Source organism: Tribolium castaneum, chromosome 2 (assembly GCF_031307605.1).
Source record: "Tribolium castaneum strain GA2 chromosome 2, icTriCast1.1, whole genome shotgun sequence".
NCBI lineage: Eukaryota > Metazoa > Arthropoda > Insecta > Coleoptera > Tenebrionidae > Tribolium > Tribolium castaneum.
In genome coordinates, this window is record NC_087395.1 from 18182325 (window position 1) to 18203668 (window position 21344).

At 33.8% G+C, this 21344-nt stretch overlaps 1 protein-coding gene across 4 annotated transcripts in view; it reads left to right on the plus strand.

Moving 5' to 3' along the window:
* cpx (complexin) overlaps positions 1–21344 on the plus strand; it is a 148578-nt gene that overhangs the window by 64093 nt on the left and 63141 nt on the right. For 2 of the 4 annotated variants that reach the window (XM_008201692.3, XM_008201693.3), the window contains exon 3: positions 348–377. The exons of the other annotated variants lie outside the window; for them this stretch is intronic. The gene's annotated coding sequence lies outside the window, so the exon portion shown is untranslated. The remainder of the gene's footprint in view (positions 1–347; positions 378–21344) is intronic. 4 annotated transcript variants of the gene reach the window in all.

The following is a 21344-nucleotide window of genomic DNA, read 5'->3' on the forward strand; positions in this document are numbered from 1 at the left end:
TTAGTCGAGGGAAGTTTTCCCGATTCGAAAAACAAAGACGGCTAATTTGTACGGATCTTTTTCTTTGATAATCAGAGGTCTTCGTGTCGTCTATTGATGGGAAAAAGCGGCTAGGAAAAAGTGGGGAAATAGTGCCGCCCACAGCTGCCACCATTCGCAGATAAATCTCCCTGTCTCTTGCAGGTTTTACACGGTTTTAATCTACTCGAACAAAAACCGTCACCGGCGCTAAAACAATGTAAACTTGCGAAAAATACCAAAACATATATGAATATTCCGGACATGCCGGGAAATTTATGTAATTTCACTTTTCGCCCCCGGACTAATCCGGACGTTTTTTGTTCCAGGCAGTACCGAACCTGCGTCGCTAAGTACAGGTAAGCTCCAATCATTTATAATCCTGTTTGTGTTCGAAATGGCTTTAACCTAGTTTTTGCCTAATAAGACGCTGTCAAAACATGACGGGGATTTTACAATTAGACGCTTGAGATAACTCGTGTACTTGGGAGTTCATTACCGAAATAAATTGGTGCTTCCTAAAGGTTGTACATTCCGAAAGTTTGAGTGGATATTCGTGCTTTTAATTGCTGTGTCGAGTCGTAGACTTTTTTCCCGTCCCTCGCTCTAAAATCCGCCAAAAGTAGAGCTAATTCGAATGTATCGTTTTACGAAAACTTTCATAAACTTTTTTTTAATTAATGAAGCGAGGGTAATTGTGCGCCCTGATTTCATAATGAGCAAATATTATTAATGATTAAAAAATTCATTTTGTGGTAAAATAAAGTTTTTCCTCGCTTTTGTGAATTAGTAATCGATGGGGGTGAAAGGAGACACGTGATCTCGTCGCACGACTTACTCTTGAATTTTTTACTTCCACGTCGCAGATTATTTACACGCATTCAAAGTTATGAATTTGAATTTCCGTCTCTTCGTCATTTAAAATGTTCACTGGTCGATGCGTAACGATGAGATCTCGGTAAGTTCGCCTCGTGATCCTTTCATACTGTGGCATTTTAACTGGAATAAAGGGAATAATTCTCCGAGACTTAAAGTTTCAGAGAGAGGATGGAATAATTTAGTGTTAGCGCGTCGTGACTGTCTCGAATCAAAGTGGTTCTGAACCTGTCATATCCGCTCAAGTTATCTGCACAAAATGGGATCTCGTACATAATTAAAATTAATAACATTAGATCGGTTTGATATCAACATGATGAATAATGATGAAATCAGGTGCGTGTCGCTGTGACTATTGATTTGCGAAAATCTTGCACCCGAAACGTGCGTAAAGTGCAAGTGTTGCTAAAAGTAGTAATTACAATTTACAATTTACTAGAAGTAATTAGGACAGTTATTCAAAAAAAGGCCCAACTAGGTAACTTGGGAAAATTGGATTGTTGGCAAAAGTATTTTTGTTTTAAATTTCATAACTTATTCCTCTACGAAAACTTAACACTAGCAGATTTCACTTCGTCCGCGAAAATTTTAATTCAGAATGATTATAAACGTTATTTTCATTTAGTTGATGAGGGAATCCCTTGTTCCAATGCTTATTTTAGTTTCTGAATACTGAAACATCCACCAAATAAACATTTGGTTAATAATGAAGCCTTTTTCTCTTTTTGCATGAGTGGGTAAAGTTTTTTTTTTAACGCCAGGAACATCCAACATTCAAGGATGCAAAAATGTAAAACACAAAGCAAAACAAATCTTAAATTCTTCAGATAATGCAGTAAGAATTTGGAACATCGCAAAATTTTTGGTTACCAGATTTACAAATTACAAATTGACAAATGACAATAGTCATTTGAATAATGCATTAGAATTCCAGAGGCGATGAACAACTATTTTTGAGCAAAGAAAGTATTTGTAATTTTCGTACAATGACTATTTGTTTTCACAAATCAATTTTTTGTTTGTTTGCTAAAATTTTTTGTGTTATTTTCAAATTTAAAGCTTTTCTACGCTGTGTGAAAAGAATTGTCACTTATATCTGCCTAATAGAATTCACTAACGGCGTTTACATTTCTGATCACTGTATAGGTACAGACATTGATTTCAAATCAAAAGGGTGACTTTATGTTCTTTATCTGAGTTCTATGATTTCGCTAACTCAAACCAATGCGAGACATTTTTTATATGTAAATAAATAATCCACGTTTTCTCAGAAAGATACATTGCCGCAAAATTTAGAGACACTTATTAACAAAAATTTAATATTTTATATGTTTTAAGTGTTGAAATAAATTGTTACCAAACATCTGCTATTTTGAAAGGGACGCTTAAAGCAAGCTATTTCTTTATTTCTAAGAAATCAAATTTTTAATAATATTACTTTTATTCTTATTTTTCACTAAGCTGGCTGCGTAGGTACGCTCTAGATGCCGCAAGGCACTTTGATAATACGGAACATATCATCACCTCGTTAAGCTAGTTATTAGGGTAAAGTAGTGCAAATTTGATTAGGGCCGAATCAATAATTAAAAAAAAAGAGAAATTATCGTTTATCTTCTTTATTATGAACATTCTACGAAGATGTTTGAAGTTAAAACTTTCAAGAACAATGAGTACAATCATATTTTGAATGTGTTGCCTCTCTTTGGTAAACACCCTTTGTGAGAGTGACTTTAAAATTTACAGATATCTATACTCACTCATCCCCTATTTAGCACCATTGCCATCGGATTTCCAAAAACCTTAGAAATGTCAATTTACAGAAACACACCTTCAAAAATATTTTTTTTATATTTAATACACTTGGGGTCTTGGCAATAAGATTTAAAAAAAAAAGGATTTTAACTTCTTTGGGGGTGGAATTTCCGACAAAACTGAAAAACGCGTTTTTTATTTTTAGAACTTCGAAAATTACGGATTTTTATATTTACACTCTTTGGGGGAAGAATTTCTAGAAATCATAGAACACGTTTTTCTTCATTTTTAATCCAAATCCCAAATATCAAATATAAATATATTAGCTGTTCCAAAACTATAAAAATGCCAACGTCGCATTTTCTCTCAAAATTAGCTGATATAAATTATTCATACACTTCAAAAAATTAATAGCTAATGTATATTTATAGTTTCAATGAGAGATCTATTTTAGTAACTATTTTAAAATTTTATTAACCTTATTAAAAAAAAATATTTAGTAAAATGCGATGTTAGCGTTTTTATAGTTAGCTAATATGTCAAAAAATTATGGATTTGTATTCATATTTAACGCTTTTTGGGGGTGAAATTTCTAAATATCTTAATCAGGTAGGCATATTTCATCTTTAACAGAAATTACAAGTACCAATTTGTATAGATATAAGTTTAAAATTACAGATATTTATTTGAATTTATTTGAATTTTAACACCTTATTTTATTTCCTTAGGGGTTGATTTTTCGAAAATCCCGAAACACATGTTTCTTTATTATAAATCTAATGCCCAAATATTAATTTTCTTGGATATCTTGGATACTTACTTATTGAATTATTTTTTGGGCATCCAGCAGCTTTTTAAATAATTTATTTGTAGTACAAAAACGTATTTTAAGATGTATGGATAGTTCGGAAGCAGTAGCACACTGTCGTCCTATCTTTCGAAAACTTGTATTATGACCCTTCCATCTTCATATGTATTTTACTTACTTTCGTTTATTTGACAACATGCAGGCACTCTTAATAAACGAAGCGATATTTATACATATATAAATATATAATACAAGGACAAGAAACCACATTGAGCTGCCACATTCTAGAAGGTTGGCTATTGGTCAACATGATCCTACATATGCTGGAATTAAATTGTACAACAACTTGGAAGCAAAAATTAAGGAATCTAAGTCTTTTAGTATATTTCTCAGTCGTCTGTCATTATTTCTACAGGATAAGGCTTTTGACAGTATCGACGAATACCTCGATAATTCCAAATTCAAGACTAATTTGTAAAATTTCGTATTTTGGCGAGTCCGATAAGACGGTACATGGGATCTTCCATGACTGACTTGATAGACAATGACATATTATTATTACTATTATTATTATTATTATTATTATTATTATTATTATTATGTTTTTAATATTTTTTTAAAAATGACGTATTTTAAATAAAATTTTAAGACCCTATTTCACCCTCTTAGAGACTGATTTTCGAAAAATCCTTTCTTAGCGGTTCCCTACACCCTCTAAGGGATGTATCTTCCAAATTTAATGATTCTAGGTTCAGTGGTTTAGGCTGTGCGTTTTCTGTTTTAATCCATGATAAAATTTTAGCAAAACTGTCAAGACAAAAACTTAAGACTACCCAGAACAATATAATCGTGGATTTTTAACGATTACCGATCTGGTTAGCTAGAATCAGTCTTATTTTAGTATTATTGGTTGCGTATTTATATAAATTTAGAAATAACCCACTAATGACCCACCCTGTATCCTCGTTTTCTTCATGAATATCGATAATACACAGTAATCTTTGCTGCATTGATCAAGTACATTGTCATCCAATGATTACCATGTTTTCCACTAACTGCTAATACTACTTACGAATACATCAGTGGCGTGCGCTTTATGTCCAACATAAATATATTTTTTACTATTTTTCCCAGCATGCACTAACTTGACACCACCATGGGTAGAATTTTGTCGGTCTATTTAAGAATCACGCTGTATAGAGATTTACACCTCAAATTGGAGTTTTATATGAGCTTTGTGCATTTTTGTGTTTATTTTTTAATTCCTCATTTGAATTTTGACCGTTTAAATTAGATGCCTCGGACGCTTTTTGCATCACCGCTGACAAGTTTTCCAAGTGTTGACTTTTCGTGATTTGTAAAGTTCGTCCCGAAAGGAATGCAGTCGAACAGTGACATGATTGATGAGACAGTTTCGGATTTTATTCGCTTTGTGTCCATTCTCGGTGTTACTTCCATTCCCTCGACGGTGTTTTTATTGCCCCCGCAACTAACCAGTAACTCGGCCTCGTTAACGTCTGTACAGCGAAAATCCCATTTAGTACATAATCAACTCGGAATCGAGTTGCCCCGTTAATTCTTTTTTTAATTCTTTGGAAGGGTTGCTTGAAACACCCGCTCTTATCTCCGGTTGCGTTCTACTTTTAATGCAATAAAAAAACTTTTATCTCCAAACTCTGGATATTTTCGTAAACTGCCAGTCTTTTGTCGGGGCTCGCGTAAAACATTCGTGTCGTTTAGTTTCGGCGAGATATCGAGGAGTTTGCAGCACACAAACCTAATGTTTCAACTTTGAGAAGGGTTTCGGTTGCGCCCCAAAGCGACACACTTTTTTGTTGGAAACTAGCGACGATTAAATTCGTGTTGAAAGTTTCCTCATGGCATAAATCAGAGGTGTAAATTCCCGATCGAAATTAAAGGAGCGCCCGTCTTGGGGGATGCATAAAAAGACAACAACAAGATAAGGCAATTTGCGGGGACGTCCTTGAAAAACTCCCGAGATACACAAATATGAAGGAAGAAAAATGGGGTAATATTTGCGTTCGGCATAACACACTCTTCCAACTTTCGGCACTGATGAATGTCTTCATTTCCCGTGGATTGTGATCGACGTGTGCTGGAATTGTCATGAAAATTTCACGTTTCGTTTTTGATTGATCGTCTGTCAACTTAATACACTCCATTTAACTTGTATTGTTTTTGTAAACACGGGTCCGAATCAATTTATTTATTTCAACACGGGCTGGAGTGACGCGTTTGCAGTTTTCACGAATTAAGGGAGGAATTTGCGTACTAGCGCCCCGTTTTCCCGAAAATTTATGTTTTTTTTGTCGCCGGCGACGCGCGAAAAGCGCCCCAAAGAAATAAGATAATTTCGAGATGGAATAATGAAAACACCTCCGAGCCGTTCCTTAGCGAGTCCATAAATGCGAATGGAAAGTCAACCGGAAAATTCGGAAACACGAAAATAAAGCGCTCACGTTATTTAAAATGAAAAAGTTCGCCGCGTTTTACGGTTTAATCAGAATCCGGAATTAAAAGTTGCCGTTGGTGCTTACGCTGTTTTGTTTTCTTTTTTCTCTGTTGTCTTGTTTTTGATAAATTAACCGCAAGAGGTTTCTAATCATATCGCATCGCTACAACTCCTTATTTAATTTATTATCCTGACGCTTAATTAGTGGCGAAGAATTTTCGGCTTAATTGAGTTCGTTATGTTTCTTTCGATTTTCGGAGGCGACGGCGCGTCATCACTCATTTCGCGAGGCGGAATCCGCATTAAAATGGTTGTGTAGGCATCCTGGAAGAGTTTCCTTTGATTTCACATGCCCGACATCGCTCGCATTCTGCCCGAAGTGGCGCTCTGCATTTTCCCCATCATGGTCTTGCACATTGTTACCGTAAAGTGGCATCTTTATTGTAGCAAGTGAACGTCACGTGAATTCCAACTCGTTGCGAAAAATCGGACTCGACAATTCTGATGCCTTCTCTGGGGGAAAACAGACCCGAAAATATCCACGAGAGATGGAGGATGACACCGAGCGAAACTGCGACAAATCCATTTTGAGTTTCTTAAATTAAATTCTCGTTAAAATCAGATTATGTCGAAGCACACCTGCGACTTTATTTGTTGGCGCGTAACCGGCATGCAATTCATTAAAACCTAAACCCTGCTCCTTTTTTTAACTGAAACGACTAACTTCAAATTTTGCCGAGAAAATTGGAAGCAGCTCATCTCCATAGACACAGATTTTGTTATTTCGGGGTCTTATTATGAAAAATTTCGTTCCAAAGTATACTTTTTTCTACGCACAGAACCAAAAAATGGTAGTTTATATACAAGTAAAGAAAAGTTGTTCATTACGTATAATAATTATAGATAATGTCAACTTTTTATACGTGTATAATACAACGTTTTCTCTTATAGGTACACTGACAAATTTTTGTAAAAATTGTCCACCGATAGAATAAATAAATCACCAGTAGAATAATAAACAGCCCACTGCACTGTGAAATGAAATGATCTCGCTGAAATTAAGCTTGAGACTTTCTGTTATAACTGCATTTGCAAGAACTATATGACTCTGTGATATCACTGTACTTATGAGGTTTATTCTCTGTTTATTCTGTGTAGATATTAATACTCCTTTTTGAGATGGTTTCCAGGCACATTTTTATTCCACTTACACCTTTTCACATTTTGCGCTCAAAATTTTCACCGAAATGAGTCTTCTAGAAAACGTTTCGTTTTAAAAATCTCTTTTTTGCCGAATGTCAAATTTTGCCTCCTAATAGCTGCACCAATGAAAATCGAGACCACCATTGTCGCTACTGTTCTAAAATAAAGCCACTACTTTGAGTAAAATAAAAAAAAACTTCTACTCGTATTTGTGGAATAAGCAACAACATTAGAGAAAAATTCATATCTTTGTCAAGTCATTTTCCAAAAAGTCCTTGAACAGGTCAGTTTTATTTTTTTTGCTATTTATTTTTACTCCATAGCAGCTAACACGTATGATGTCATTGGTATTTGACATTTTTGTTTACTGTTTTTGATAGTACACTTCTTTATCTAGTAATAAAAAAATTAAGGAAATGAAATTAGAAATTTAAAAAAATGTAAAATAAAAAATATCGACGGCAGCTTCACACAAAAGGTTTTATCATTTTGTTCTTGCCTTATTTTGTAAGGTGAAATTGTTTTTGATATATTGCAAATAAATAAATAAAAATAAATAATGAAAATATTAAAACACTTTATTATGAAACCTAAACAAAAAATATAAAAAAAACTTTTTCTCTTGTAAAATAAAGTAGGATTATAGTGACAATAAAGCCCGTTGTGTTGTAAAATTATGAAAAAAAATTAATTACCTTTTTTATTTATTTTATTTTTTCCTTACTTTTTATTATTTCATACTTTTACCAACTGTTTGTACATGAACAGTAAACAAAAATATTGATTATCATTGAAAAAAACTAAAAATGACGTTATTGTCCAAAAACTAAAGACGTTATAATTTTTGTTATGGTGTGTAAATGTAGCATTGAATAAAACTATTTGTTTTAGGGATTTTTTTAATCTCCCCTATTTTCTTATTTATAAAAAGTAAGCTATTACAACTATACGAGTTCTGCGCGTTACTTTTTTGGTTCAGTCGTTCTAAATTCTTCTATCAGTTTTTTAACACTAACCAGAAATCCGTATGTGTTAATTGCGTTCTTTCTCATTTATGATTGTTTTGTATTTTTGATTACATTCTTAGTAAAACTTAGGAATGTTGAGCAAATCAGCTTTAGGATTATTGTTCGTTTTATGACATTTTTGATTTTCCCTTACAGTTTCATTATTGTCTGATACATTATTGTATGTTAATACCTACATACGTTTTAATTTATATAAATTTGTTTGCCTGCACCTGGGTAGCAATTACCTAGTCGCCTAGGCTAGTTATGTTTTATGTAACCTTAAAACCTTTAAAATTTATTTAGCAGTTACTCGCATTTTAGGGATGTCATTTTAGTACATCAAGACAGTGGAGCAATTGTGAACGAATATTTAAATTGAAATTTAAAATTTGAAATTTATTGTGCGACCTTATTATTAAGAAGAAAGTCACAAATAATGTAAAACTATCAGGTGTTGACCGTTGCCACTGAGGGGTATGATTAAAAAACTTCTACTTCAAATATCAAAATTTGTTGCATGAGTTTAAGATACATTCAGACACTCGTCTGAATAATTTCATGACTACTAGATCATGCATTAATCACCTACTTTTCTGATAAGTACCTCTTAATTTTTTATATACAGGGTCGCTAATAAGTGCGGATACAGCTAAATTTTCAGTTAAAAGTGTTATTTTAACAATTACAATTAACTCTTCCTTATTTTTTGTCAATGTTCAGGTGGGAAAGAACTAACGTTAGATAAAGACGACATTTCCAAAACTAACAAGATTTTATAGTTTGAAATTTTTTTAAAATAAAGAATGTATGTGTTACATCCCAAAAATCAGAAAAAATGCTTTTATTAAAACTATTGAATTTAACCCTTCTTGGCATTACGAAAAAATAAGTTTATTCTTCGACAATGTCAAAATTTACGATTTTTCTCCTGTATAAGAAAGTTTTAACAACTGTTTGGCATTTCTCAAGACGAAACGTCAGATTATTTTTAACAGATTTAAAGCAATTTTAAGCCTTGCCGAGTCTAATTCGAAGAATAAAATGTTGTATTCAACTTATTTTCGTGTAAATCGGTTCATTATTTCACCTCGTGGATGAATACTGGTCGTTATCACTCGTGATTTGATTATCCACTCGTGAAATAAAGCGTCCGATTTACACTCAAAATCGTCGAATAAATAACTATAGCCTTGTATTCCCAGTACAAATCAAGATAGAAATTTGACAAACGAGACAAGAGAATTTAAATACTTTTAAGGATATACCAAATTTCCATAAGTTTTGATGAATAGTTTTTATAATAATTAACTGTATCCATACTTTTTAGTGATCCTGCATACATTTTTTCTTCTTCTGATTAAACATTCAAGGCTAAAGTCAAAATGTACCTGAGTGACTCGGAATTTTATTGTTTAAAGTTTGATTTCACCGACAATCAATAAATCTTCATTGAGTTATTTTATCAATAGTTTTTACTCAATATCCAATATAAGTCACAATGAGTTATCTACCTGGATGAGATGTTTTTAGTACTGATCCCTATTGACTATTTCATTTCTAACCATAAATGCTGCGATAATAATTGTATTTGTTGACAAAAAGCTTGGGGTTTTGATTGTTATTTTTTGTTCCACGTTTCCTTTTTGTATTTTTGTCGATGATTGATTAACTATTTCTTGGTAAGGATTTATAGCAAATAAATAGATTTATGTATTATTTATTTACGAGTAGTGTTTCTTCTAGGCACTTAACTTCGTTCGTCCACTCGTCAAAAATTGCCATTATCAACGCTGCGTCCACACTATGCCGATTGGCCAGCTTAATCGACATGATCGGCTTTTTTACTTGTAACTTTTGACCAAACGGCTTTGCCGTTCGGTGCTTGCCGATCGTCATAATGCGCACGCAACTTTTAAGAGTTCACTTAATGATGAACAACTAACTCTTCATATACAAACTTGGCTGTGGTCGCAAATTTCAGTTAAAAGAAAAAATGTCCTGGCAACTATAGTGCATTTATGTTTACAACAAGTTTGACAAAACTCGTAAACTATTTTGTAAACTATATTAATTTGCAGTATAGTGCAGAAAGAAACCTTAACCCAGCCAAATTGATTATTTTTGCCTTAACTGTTTTGTTTACCTACTTAGTGCATATTTCTTTCTGCTTCTGGTGATGCCGTAAATAAGCGAAGCCGGAAGGCAAAAATTTTTCGTTTGCTTGGGTTTTACATTTCTTAAATATAGTTAAACCGGATTTCAAACCACTTGTAATTATCCCGGCGCATCCACCATTTTTCGCTTTAATTCTTAAGTTGTATGCAACCAGCTGTGCACGCATAAAATGAAAGGTAAAAGGTTGTGGTTTTTTGCCACTGTTAAACCAGCTCCTTTCAAAAACAAGATTTGTAATTTTGATGGGCTGAAGCGTGGCTTTCGTGGCCCGTAACCGGATGAAAAATTGTAGAGTTTAAAACTAATTCGTGAGATGACAAATCGCATTCCATCAAAGCCGTCCGAATGACGAATCCTTTTCCGTTGAAATTGCAATGTTCACTTTGTCCCCGCGACCAAGATCCATAACTCACTAGACTGATCCGCTTCACGACCAATTCAATTTTCTACCGGGCCAATGGGGAAAAATTGTATCGATTATTAATTCAAAATCTCCCTAATACGGCCGGGCTCGGGTCAATTTCCTTTGTGCTTTGACCGAACTTAGAAATGGGAGTAGTTTTGTCGGTGACATGTTGTTACGGGGGCTTTGCAAAAGTTTGGAGGCGTATTTCGGCGCCTTTAATGGCCATTTCGTATAATTACCAAGATAATATCGCAATTTTATTACGTCCGCAATGGATTGCGGAAATAGTTTACGCAAAATTTACTTGTGAATTCAACAATAGTGCCGAGAGTGGCAAAAGTCAGAAGCTCGGTTTAGTCTTTAGTTTAGCAATTCCGCCGGGAATGGAATTATTATCCCATACGTTATAATACAGCTCGAGTTTATACCCGGCACATGAACTCCATTTTCCTGGTGTAATTTAATAGGAAAAATAATTTCCACTTGAAAATCGAATTCTTTTCCGGTCGTTTGATCGCGTCGCGGGCCGTTTTTTCTAATTGGCGCTTCGTTATCGATTTGGATCGGTGTTGTAGCTCGTAACAATTTTACGGCAAAGGACAAAGTAACGAGAAAACATAAATAGTTTATGGGGGATAAAAAAGCAGTGAGGCTTTATTCAACATTTTTCTTCCACAAAAATGTCATATTTTATATGACGTCTGCTACTATAATTTCCGAGTCGTAAGCAAAGTTTGATGTGACTCAACTTCAAATCCTCGGTAATGTCCTGTAAAACTCTCCATTTGCCTACTCTTTTGTCTTTTACACGCCACGCGGCTGTAACAATCATTTTCACGACCTGAAAACTTGACGAAAGCTAATTATCGCGAATTATGCCAGTTCCTTGCTAATCGTAGGTTATTTTCTAGTCGTTTTCGAAATGTAGGACGGGCTTGCAGCGGCCGCTAATAATTTTCATCGTCGGCTGAATTTTTAACAAACGCTAGTGGAAAGCAGCTCCGTCATTCTCAAACGAGTCTTGATGTAGCTTTTATCCTGACATAAGAGTGGAAAGGCATGAGGGACCAACGTAAATTATGAATCGCACAGGAACAAAAACAGGAACGAAGAGAGAAAAAAGACCAGAATTATTAATGCATTAATAAGAAAAAGTTGAATTTTTTGCAATTCAGCGGCGAAAAACTGACAAAAGCCCGAATCACGGGCGGCTGGCATAAATAACATATGAAATAATTATCAACTTTAAAACGCTTTTTATTCGAAGCAAAGCATGGAAAAAGTCGCAATTAATAATACGTGCGGGAGCTGAGAGCTTTCATATACATCAGAATTGTGCTACTTATCCCTTAAGATAACTCCAAAATTTGCTTCTGTGTGAAACATTGTGAAAAATATATTACAATTGCACGTAAATATTGTTTCCAATCTTCCAAATTACAAACTCTATGTTCCCAAATGAAATGACGCTGCCTGTATAAATTTTACTAAGACCCAGTTTCTGGAAAGATACAGAAACAAATTTAAACTCCAGTTAAAACAGCAAGGCCAATCAGATACACACTGCCTTAGCAACTAACAGAGAGATAAAATTGAACTGAAGTTTAACCGTACCAGAAACCGGACCTAAATTGAATCTGCTTCGAACTGTATTAACATTTCCTATACCGATTTTTTTTAAATTAGAATTTGTTTTAACTTTTTATATTTTTAGCTTTTGTAGCATGGAAACAAGTAAAAATATGGAGAGTCAAAGTTTTTTAGTTCTAACAATATAACAATAATTTGAACAGAACTTTTTGTCATTTATTCCATGAAAAATCGTAGGAAATTTTCGGCAACGTTGAAAAAATTGAATGAACGTGAAAAGTTTTAATCCATAAATTCTTTACTAAATTTTCTTTCATCTAGGTCCGATTTCTAATACGATTAAACCTCATTTAGATGTTAACTCTCTGTTAAGGTAAGTAAGGTGTTGCTATATTTTAACTGAGGTTTAAATTTATCTCGCCGTTAAAAAATAAAATTAGGTATTCCATTGAAAAAATTGGGTTATGGATAACTGTGTTTCTCCAAACGTAGCCTCAAAATTTAGGGTTTGTTAACTTTCTTTCCAAAATTTGCAATATTCTTTTTTTTTTTCAAATGCCCGAATACGATTTCAATATATTTAAAAATAATAAAATTCTGAATTTTTGAAGAGCTAGCATGAAAAAGAATTAAAATGTGTTGTAAATAAATCTCAAAAACGGCTCATCTTAGATACCTACAGCGTGTTAGGGAATGGTTTAGCAAAAATGTAAATGTAGATAGAGAATGGCAAGACAAATCGATTAAGCAAAATTTTTGTAAATAAAAAATTCATAGTTTTCCCAAAAAATCGTCCTAAAATTAAAGTCCTAAATTTTGAGAACCGCTGATTTAGAATTATAAAAATTAGCATAAATTTTAAAAACATTGACAAAACAGCAAAGGTAAATTAACTTCTTGGTCCACTCCGTTATTTTTCTATTTCAATTTGAGTTTTGTTATTAAATTTTAAGAAAAAAAAACAAATTTTTTTTGCCAGAACCGGGAGCTGAATCTTGCACACAAAAAAACATGTTAGCCACAATTTTGAAAAATTCTCAAAACGCCCATGCGCCACCTTCTCCATTTTGTTTAATGAAAAAATTAACTACTAATAAACTAGCATAAACCACACACAGTAGCTCTCAACAGGTGGGTTCGCAAAAATTTCTGAAGAAAGTACGCACTTTTTGGATAAATGATATAAGGGTTTTTAACTCGTCTGGTCATGACAAATTCACATGCGAAATATTGGTAAACCATTCTCTAACACCCTGTATATCTATTCGGAGGAAAAGCTATAAAATCTCTCTTAAAATTACTCAAGTATTCGAAAGACGCAATTAATTAATCAAATAACTCACTTGATACAGATTTCGGGTATAACTGGAAGTAATGCTATTTTGTAAATATTTTCATTGAACAAGGCCTAGAGAATTATGGCTGTATTTAAAAGCATACCTAATTGAGAACGATTTTTCAGATAATTAGAATCTTAGTTTTTGTCATATTAATTTTATGGATCAAGAGGTACAAACTGATCTGAAATACTGTTTTTGTTGGTAGTTTAATTTTTAAAGAATATTTCAATGGAGTAAGTTTCCAGTTACCAACAACCTAAAATCTTAGATATACAAAATGGGCGAAGGCCTGGGGACACTGTCATTTTTTTTGAATAGATATTTACTTTGAGTTTAGTGCAAGAAGGGTAAGAACGACAAGAATTCTAACCGTGCTTCAAACTAACTACTTGGAGTGCCAAATAATTAAGTGGCCCGCTCTATAAGATTCAGGTTTCCGAAATATTTCACGGAACTTACAAAAACGATGGAAAATCACAGTTGACAAGCGACAAGTTTCTATTGACATTTTTTCTTTGGTAATTGTTGGCTTACTTTTTGTTGTAAATTGTGCTGTATTTGTGTAAAATGGCACTATGTAAACTCCATGTTTCTTTAAACGAAAATTACCAAGTACCACAAAATTTTAGTGAAAAAATTAGTGTGACCTTATCTCCCTTGTTCCTTTTTGTTAACTTTTTTTATTGCCATAAATTCCTAAGGGTGCCAATATTAAAACGGTTCGACATTTCAGTTTTAAAAAGTACCGGTTTTAGCTTTTATTCAATATTTTATGCAAGCAAGCAAGTAAAATTTATTTCATTCTATTTTGTTGACATTAATTTTGTTGGCAGTAAATAAACAATATTTGTGTCAGAATGAAGGCTAAGGTTTGTTTTCAGTAAAATGGGATCGTGTTGAAAATAAAATTTGAATATTTTAAGTAGAGTATTTTTGGTTGGTTGCCAAAGCCCTGCTGTGCGAGCCCTCTTCATGCACTCTCGAGACCCCTTGTCGAGAGTTGTAGTTTTGAGTGAGGGATTAGCATCTCGGGCGTACAATAATACGATGCAAATAAATTTAATTTTATTTAAATAAAATTCAATAGATGGGTCGTTTTGTGTCGGCATGTATGTGTTTCCCCGGAGAACGGATACACACACCGACAGAGAGCACTTGAACGCAGGTTAATCCCCAATTCTATGCAAATTACCGAAGCAGATTCCGTTTCCTCTCTAGAAATTGGAATACTCGACACGGTTTTCCACCATGTAAACTTTGCAACGACAAAGTTATCGCCTCGGAGTCGTTATGTAAATTGAGGCTACTATCTAAACCTATGACAAGTTATAATCGTTATCTCTCACTTAGCCGTCGTGATAACATCGCGATCACTTTTCTTTTCGCAAATTCAATTTGGCAGCCACTTATCAACACATCGACAATGCGCGTCCAATTAACCGTGAAGACGAAATTTGAATATATATTTGGTTTTTGTGGTGCGATCGACAGCGGATTCTTCATCAAATTAATGACTCTCGGTGAATGAAACTTAATTAGAATGTCGTTTTCATCGTGATTCGGTCGTTCGGGTTTCAAGTGCGTTTGCCGCATCTTTTCTGTCGATTCTCTCGACCTATATTAAACTGAATATTCTACGGATATTTGCATGGGAGACTTATTGAGTGGAAATTCCACGTTCCACATATTGAAAGAGACTTTCAAGAACGGAAACATGTTTTGTTGATTAAAAAGCGCCTCTTCTCATCTTTGAAATCGCGCTTCCCTCGTTTGCTCAAAACACGTCTCGGTGATGCCGATTTGTGTGCGTCGATACAAGGGTGCATTTTAAAATCAGTTGAAGTCGTTAAGGCAGCCCCTAAGAAATGTCAAAATGATCTAAAAGACATGTGTTCATCCCGATACTCAAATAGCAAGGGAAAAACAACCTTTAGAAAAATTTCTTTAAGAATGACACTTTTCAAAATTTAGTAGAAAGGAACTGCCATGACAGTTTTGGAGGCATTACAATTCGGAAGTAAAGTTACCGTTGGCGGCGCCACTGAGCTAGGTCGAAAACAGTAACCATAAATGGCGGGAAAATGTTTATTGGGATATTTTGAGCGTTGTACGAATTTTGAGGCTTCATAATTATTACATTGCCAATGCGGAATGACTATTGTATCTTTGGTGGAAGATACGAATGTTGACAAATTAGAGATGATGAGAAAAACGCGAATAACGAATGACTGTTTGGTTCACTTTCTTTATTGGAAAATTATTACAAAGACATTGAAAAGCCTATCTTTTGGCATAATTTATCTTTAAGTGTATTAGCAGTTGTTAATCTGAATTGTAGTTTTGTTGATTTATCGAAGTATTTCATGATTTTATCAGTGGAAAAATTCTAACCTAAAATCCACAAAATTCACTAATTCATTGGTTTCTTGAGCCCAACTTTGTGTTCGCTGTGATCCATTACTTATAGTCTTTAATTATAACACTTTGATAACACTTTGTAATGAAAATTTAAATCTTTTTCACTTTTTATTCACTTTCAAATTCCAACAATAAACACTTTATACCACGAAAAAACGGAGAACCAAAGTCAAAGCTAGTATTTACCACCACGAACTTTTAAAGTGATTCTCTCTAATGTAAGCAATTAACACTATACACGCAAAATTGTTAAACAATTTATTAGATGTCAATTAAATATGGAATTACGAAAATTTCGTTACTGTCTAGGGTTACTGTTTTCACCATAGTTCAAAAGTCATCACCAGAGGGCGTCTAGTTAATTTTATTTCCGAATCGTTGAAAATTGTCGACAACTTGTCAAATTTTTTGTTAATATAGAAAATCATTTTATTATAATAACAGTAATGTTATGTGAATTAACCTGAAAAGAAGTTAATTAGCTGAGGATTTTCCAGAAAACGATGTTTAATTGTAAATCTTTTCTTGAAGGCGGTTTTTCATCATCAAGTTATTGGTCTATGAGTGAAAAAGGCATAGTATTGTGTGTTAGTGTGATCAAATGTTAATTTTTCGTTAGAACTGTGGTTGAAACTCAAACAATGCAGTATTTTTCACATTTTTAGGCGGAAACACAACAGTAATATGCACAGTTTTGTGATAGGAAAATTAATGTGTTATTAAACGAACATGAATAAAAAAATTTCATTACTGTATTTATTTACGAATTATCTACGAATTTTCAGCGACTGGACTTGGATAACCTAGAGGTAGAAATGTTAGTTTTGGTGCTTCAGTTATCGTCTTTAGGGACAAGATGAAATATTATAACTAATTTTGACAGTCAATTTATACAGTGAAACCTCCCTTAATGGTCATCTCCGAATAACGGACATCTCTTCACAACGGACATTTTTGTAGCAACGTAACAAAACCTATATTAAAATTTCCCCCCTCCCATTAGTGGACACTTCTCCACAACGGACAATTAAACATTCCCAATCGGTGTCCGTTATTGGGAGGTTTTATGTACCTTATTAGGGTACCAAAAATTAGTGTAACAAAACCTATATTAAAATCTCCCACCTCTCATAAATGACACCTCTCCACAACGGACAATTAAAAATTCCCCATCGGTGTCCGTTATTGAGAGGTTTTACTGTACCACATTAGGGTACCAAGAGCTATTACCACTTACACAATTGCGTTCAGAGTTTCTGAAGGAGAAAGGTGTTAACTACACGTTTAATTTTTTGAACATGAAAAGCGTGAACTTTTTTGAAGTCTATTCTCGATAAAAATAAACAAATACTTATTATTGGCACCTAGTTAGTTAATCTTAACAGAACACAGTGCTAAAAACTACTTGTTAAAAGTCTTTTTCTTATTTCAATACTATTCAAATGGAAAATTACTACAAAAAAGCACTAACTGGCTTCCAACACAGCTTCCACCTTATTCTTACCCATTGCATATTTTTTTATCAATTTTTATGATTCACATAATTTTTACCTTGTGATAACCCTATGCTTCTCTTGTTCACGAGTATTCTTCTATGTTTGGCAAATAGGAGGTGTCATTTTCCTACAATTTTTAAGTATGAAGTATGAAGAATGACTATTGGTGGCACGAGTCACGCTTTGATCGGAAATAACGAAATATCCCGAACGATTATGGGAAATCTGTCAAGCCAAAATATTCAGTCGTTGAAATTTGGATTTAATTCCGATTTCGGAATTCGTATGCCATCTACTGGTGAAAAACGTATTAGTCCTTTCTATAGCAACCATTTAATTCGAAATATGAAAACTGAGAGAATCACTTTCTAATTTTTATTTTCGTTTTCCATTTTCAACACAAACTCTAAAACGAAGCTTCAAAGATCAAATGGCACTCAGTTATTGTTTGGAACAGGAGAAATGAGGATTGGTGACACGAGTTACGAATTGATCGGAAATAACGAAATATCCCGAACAAGCACAGGAAATTTGTCAAGCCAAAAGTTTCAAAAATTGAAATTTGGATTTAATTTTGATTTCTTTATTCTTATGCCATCTACTGGTGAAAAAAATATTAATCCCTTCTAAAGCAACCATTTAGTTCGAATTATGAAAACTCAGGGAATCACTTTCCAATTTTTATTTTCGTTTTCCACTTTCAACACAAACTCTAAAACGAAGCTTCAAAGATCAAATGGCACTCAGTTATTGTTTGGAACAGGAGAAATGAGGATTGGTGACACGAGTTACGAATTGATCGGAAATAACGAAATATCCCGAACATGCACAGGAAATTTGTCAAGCCAAAAGTTTCAAAAATTGAAATTTGAATTTAATTTTGATTTCTTTATTTTATGCCATCTACTGGTAAAAGAACTATTAATCCTTTCTAGAGCAACCGTTTAGTTCGAATTATGAAAACTGAGGCCCTGAGTCAAAAATTTCCAGTGCGGCGCTAGTTTGTAGCAGTGAATGGAATAGTGTAAGGTTGCGTGTTGCGCCAAGTAAGGGGTGATGTCAGAGACCTCGCCTTGTCATAATTGTTAATACAAGGTGAATAAATTAAATGAGGGGGATTTTATCGCGAAAACTATCATGTCATTCGCAGTACACAAAGCCGGTTTCACAAACAAGCTGGATTTTGCTTGAATATAAAGTCGGCTTTTATTATGATAACATAAATGTATTGTCCGGGATATTTCATGCGAGTAAATTGTATGCACAGCGTAATATAAATAATATTTTGTAGACAATTAAATTACCTTTTCATATGGTCGTTTGAATTTATTGTGAAAAACGGTGCGTTTAAGTTGGACTTTCCGCCCGTTTGGAATTTATGCGCCGTTCGTTCTCGCCGGATTCGAGATTAAAAAATTATTATTTCAGGATCTCGCAATTAATTCAATGAAAACACCCGCGTTTTTTCCAACACACACACACACACACACATGATGGAAATCTTGTGACGTCAAATGGCGCCAGCTTGGCAGACGTCCCGTGCGCAATATGGCGCCATACGATTTAGTCGTGTCGTGTGTCCGACCCCAAAACTGTGTCAAATTCACTCCGAAACCACTAGACATGGATTTTTTCGTTTCTGCGAGGAAAAACTCACTGTCATGACCCTCGTCAGATTTTAATTAGTTCCCGGTTTTATGTAATATCGCAGAATAAGATTATATTGAGCTTTTCTAGTCTCGAGTAAATTAAATATTTACTTGAAGCGAGACAGGGACGTTTCAATTTCGAGTCGGGGGCACCCCACAATTAGAAAAAATTGAGCGTTTCGTTTATGACGGGTCAGACGAACTAATGTGCAAATAATTTCTGTTGTATCAAGGGATCGAGCAGGGATTTCGTTTTATTGAAGAGCAAGGACACGTCGCGACGATTTTCTGCGCTAGAGAACATTGTTTGTTCTTCGAGGATCCTTTCAGAGGATACGTTCCACGTTATGAATTTTGTAGGGTAGACAAAGGGGGCCCCGACCATAATTATACGCCAAAGTAGCATGGATGGCTTCTGGCGCCACCCCCTACCACTTTATGTAGGCAACACAACATATAACTGAATATTGGATTGCAGAACGACATCATTTCCACGCGTGATGGAGGGTGTCGCCAGAATCAAATTTGTTTAAAATAATGCCACACAAGCGACGGAATTTGCGCAAATATTCTCTCTGCCTACTTTTCAAGAGGGTGGAGCTTATTTTTCAACAATATTTTGTTTACAATTATTAACAATCTAGAAAAAACAAGATCAGCTTTAAACAAAAAGTGTGCAGGCTTTGGCCAACATCGTGATATTTTAAATTGAATGTTCACTAACATATTTTTCATAAGCAAAGTGTTCATGTCTTTAACAGCTTTACTTTTTGTTTTGAGCATAATACTGGTAACACAGGGACATTAACACAGGGACCGGCAAATCCTACACTTCGTCCTACACACAGTAAAATCGATATGGGAAACTATGAACCAGCAAATAACTAAAAAACTGCTAAAGACGTGTGTCTTTTGCTCTTACGGTTCCTTATTTGAAGTGTGTGGATCGTAGAAGTATTAAATAGCAAATAAATAAATAAATTAGTTAAGTAACAATTAATAATACAGCCATTCTATTTTAACGGACGGGACACTTTCCACAAATTGTTATATTTTATTTACATCATCAGTAGAAGTGAATTTTTCTTTATAAGAACTTAGTACTACACAAATTGTTTGCAATCTATAATTAGAGCCACATTTTTAAAATTTGAAATACGAGCAAAAAAGTACAAATTGATGACGGACGGGACACAAAAAAGACTTCACATTTTTATCGCTAAACATTCGTGTTCACAAAACCGAAGAATAAGGCAATGTGTCACGACTTTTGATTTTTGTTTACAAATGACGGACGGGACAAAAAAAAATTGTGTAAAAATAGCTCCAAAAAATTTATTCAGGCAGGTTTTAATTATTAAAGATTTTAACAATATTAAAATTAGACAGTGAAAATAAAAAATTCTTGATCTTATTTCACAACATTTTATGTTTGCGATAACGAAGGTGACATCAAAAGTTATAAAGATAAAAAAGTAATATTATTAATTAATTCACTTACCGATTTTCATTTTTTAAACTACCAGAAACTGGAAAAATACTCTTCAAAAAATCTTCAACAGTTTTATTACGTCAGTATTTTATGTAATCGCCTAAAAGGCATAGTACGTAAGTTTCAGAATTCAATAAATTAATCTAGTTTAAGTGATTAACCTCTCTCAAAAACTTTTTTGGCGCAAAATACATTAAATATAAACCAAATCATGTATTTTGAAAGAGAATTAAGATCACTAAAATAAAGATAACTTTGTTGGAAACCTGGAATGTCTGTCATTGTCCATTTTGTTTGGCACCATGATGTATAATTTCTAGTTTTTTTGGAATTTATTTGCTTATAAAGGCAAAAAACAAAAAAAAGGAATTTTTATCCACAAAGTCAAGTTCTGATTTTTATGCAGACTACAGTACTGACCTATGCTTATTCATTCCAAATAATAATTGTCTAATGAACAGCGATGGAGAATACCAGTTAGATTTTGAAATAAACGCATTTTTACATTTAAATTTGAAAATTATTTTATTGACTTGAGACGTTGTAATTTTTTCTATTTCTTATCCTCTTCTTGCGGGGACTAATCACGGTGATATGGCAAAGTTTATTATGCAGACATCAGATTTTTTTCGATTTTA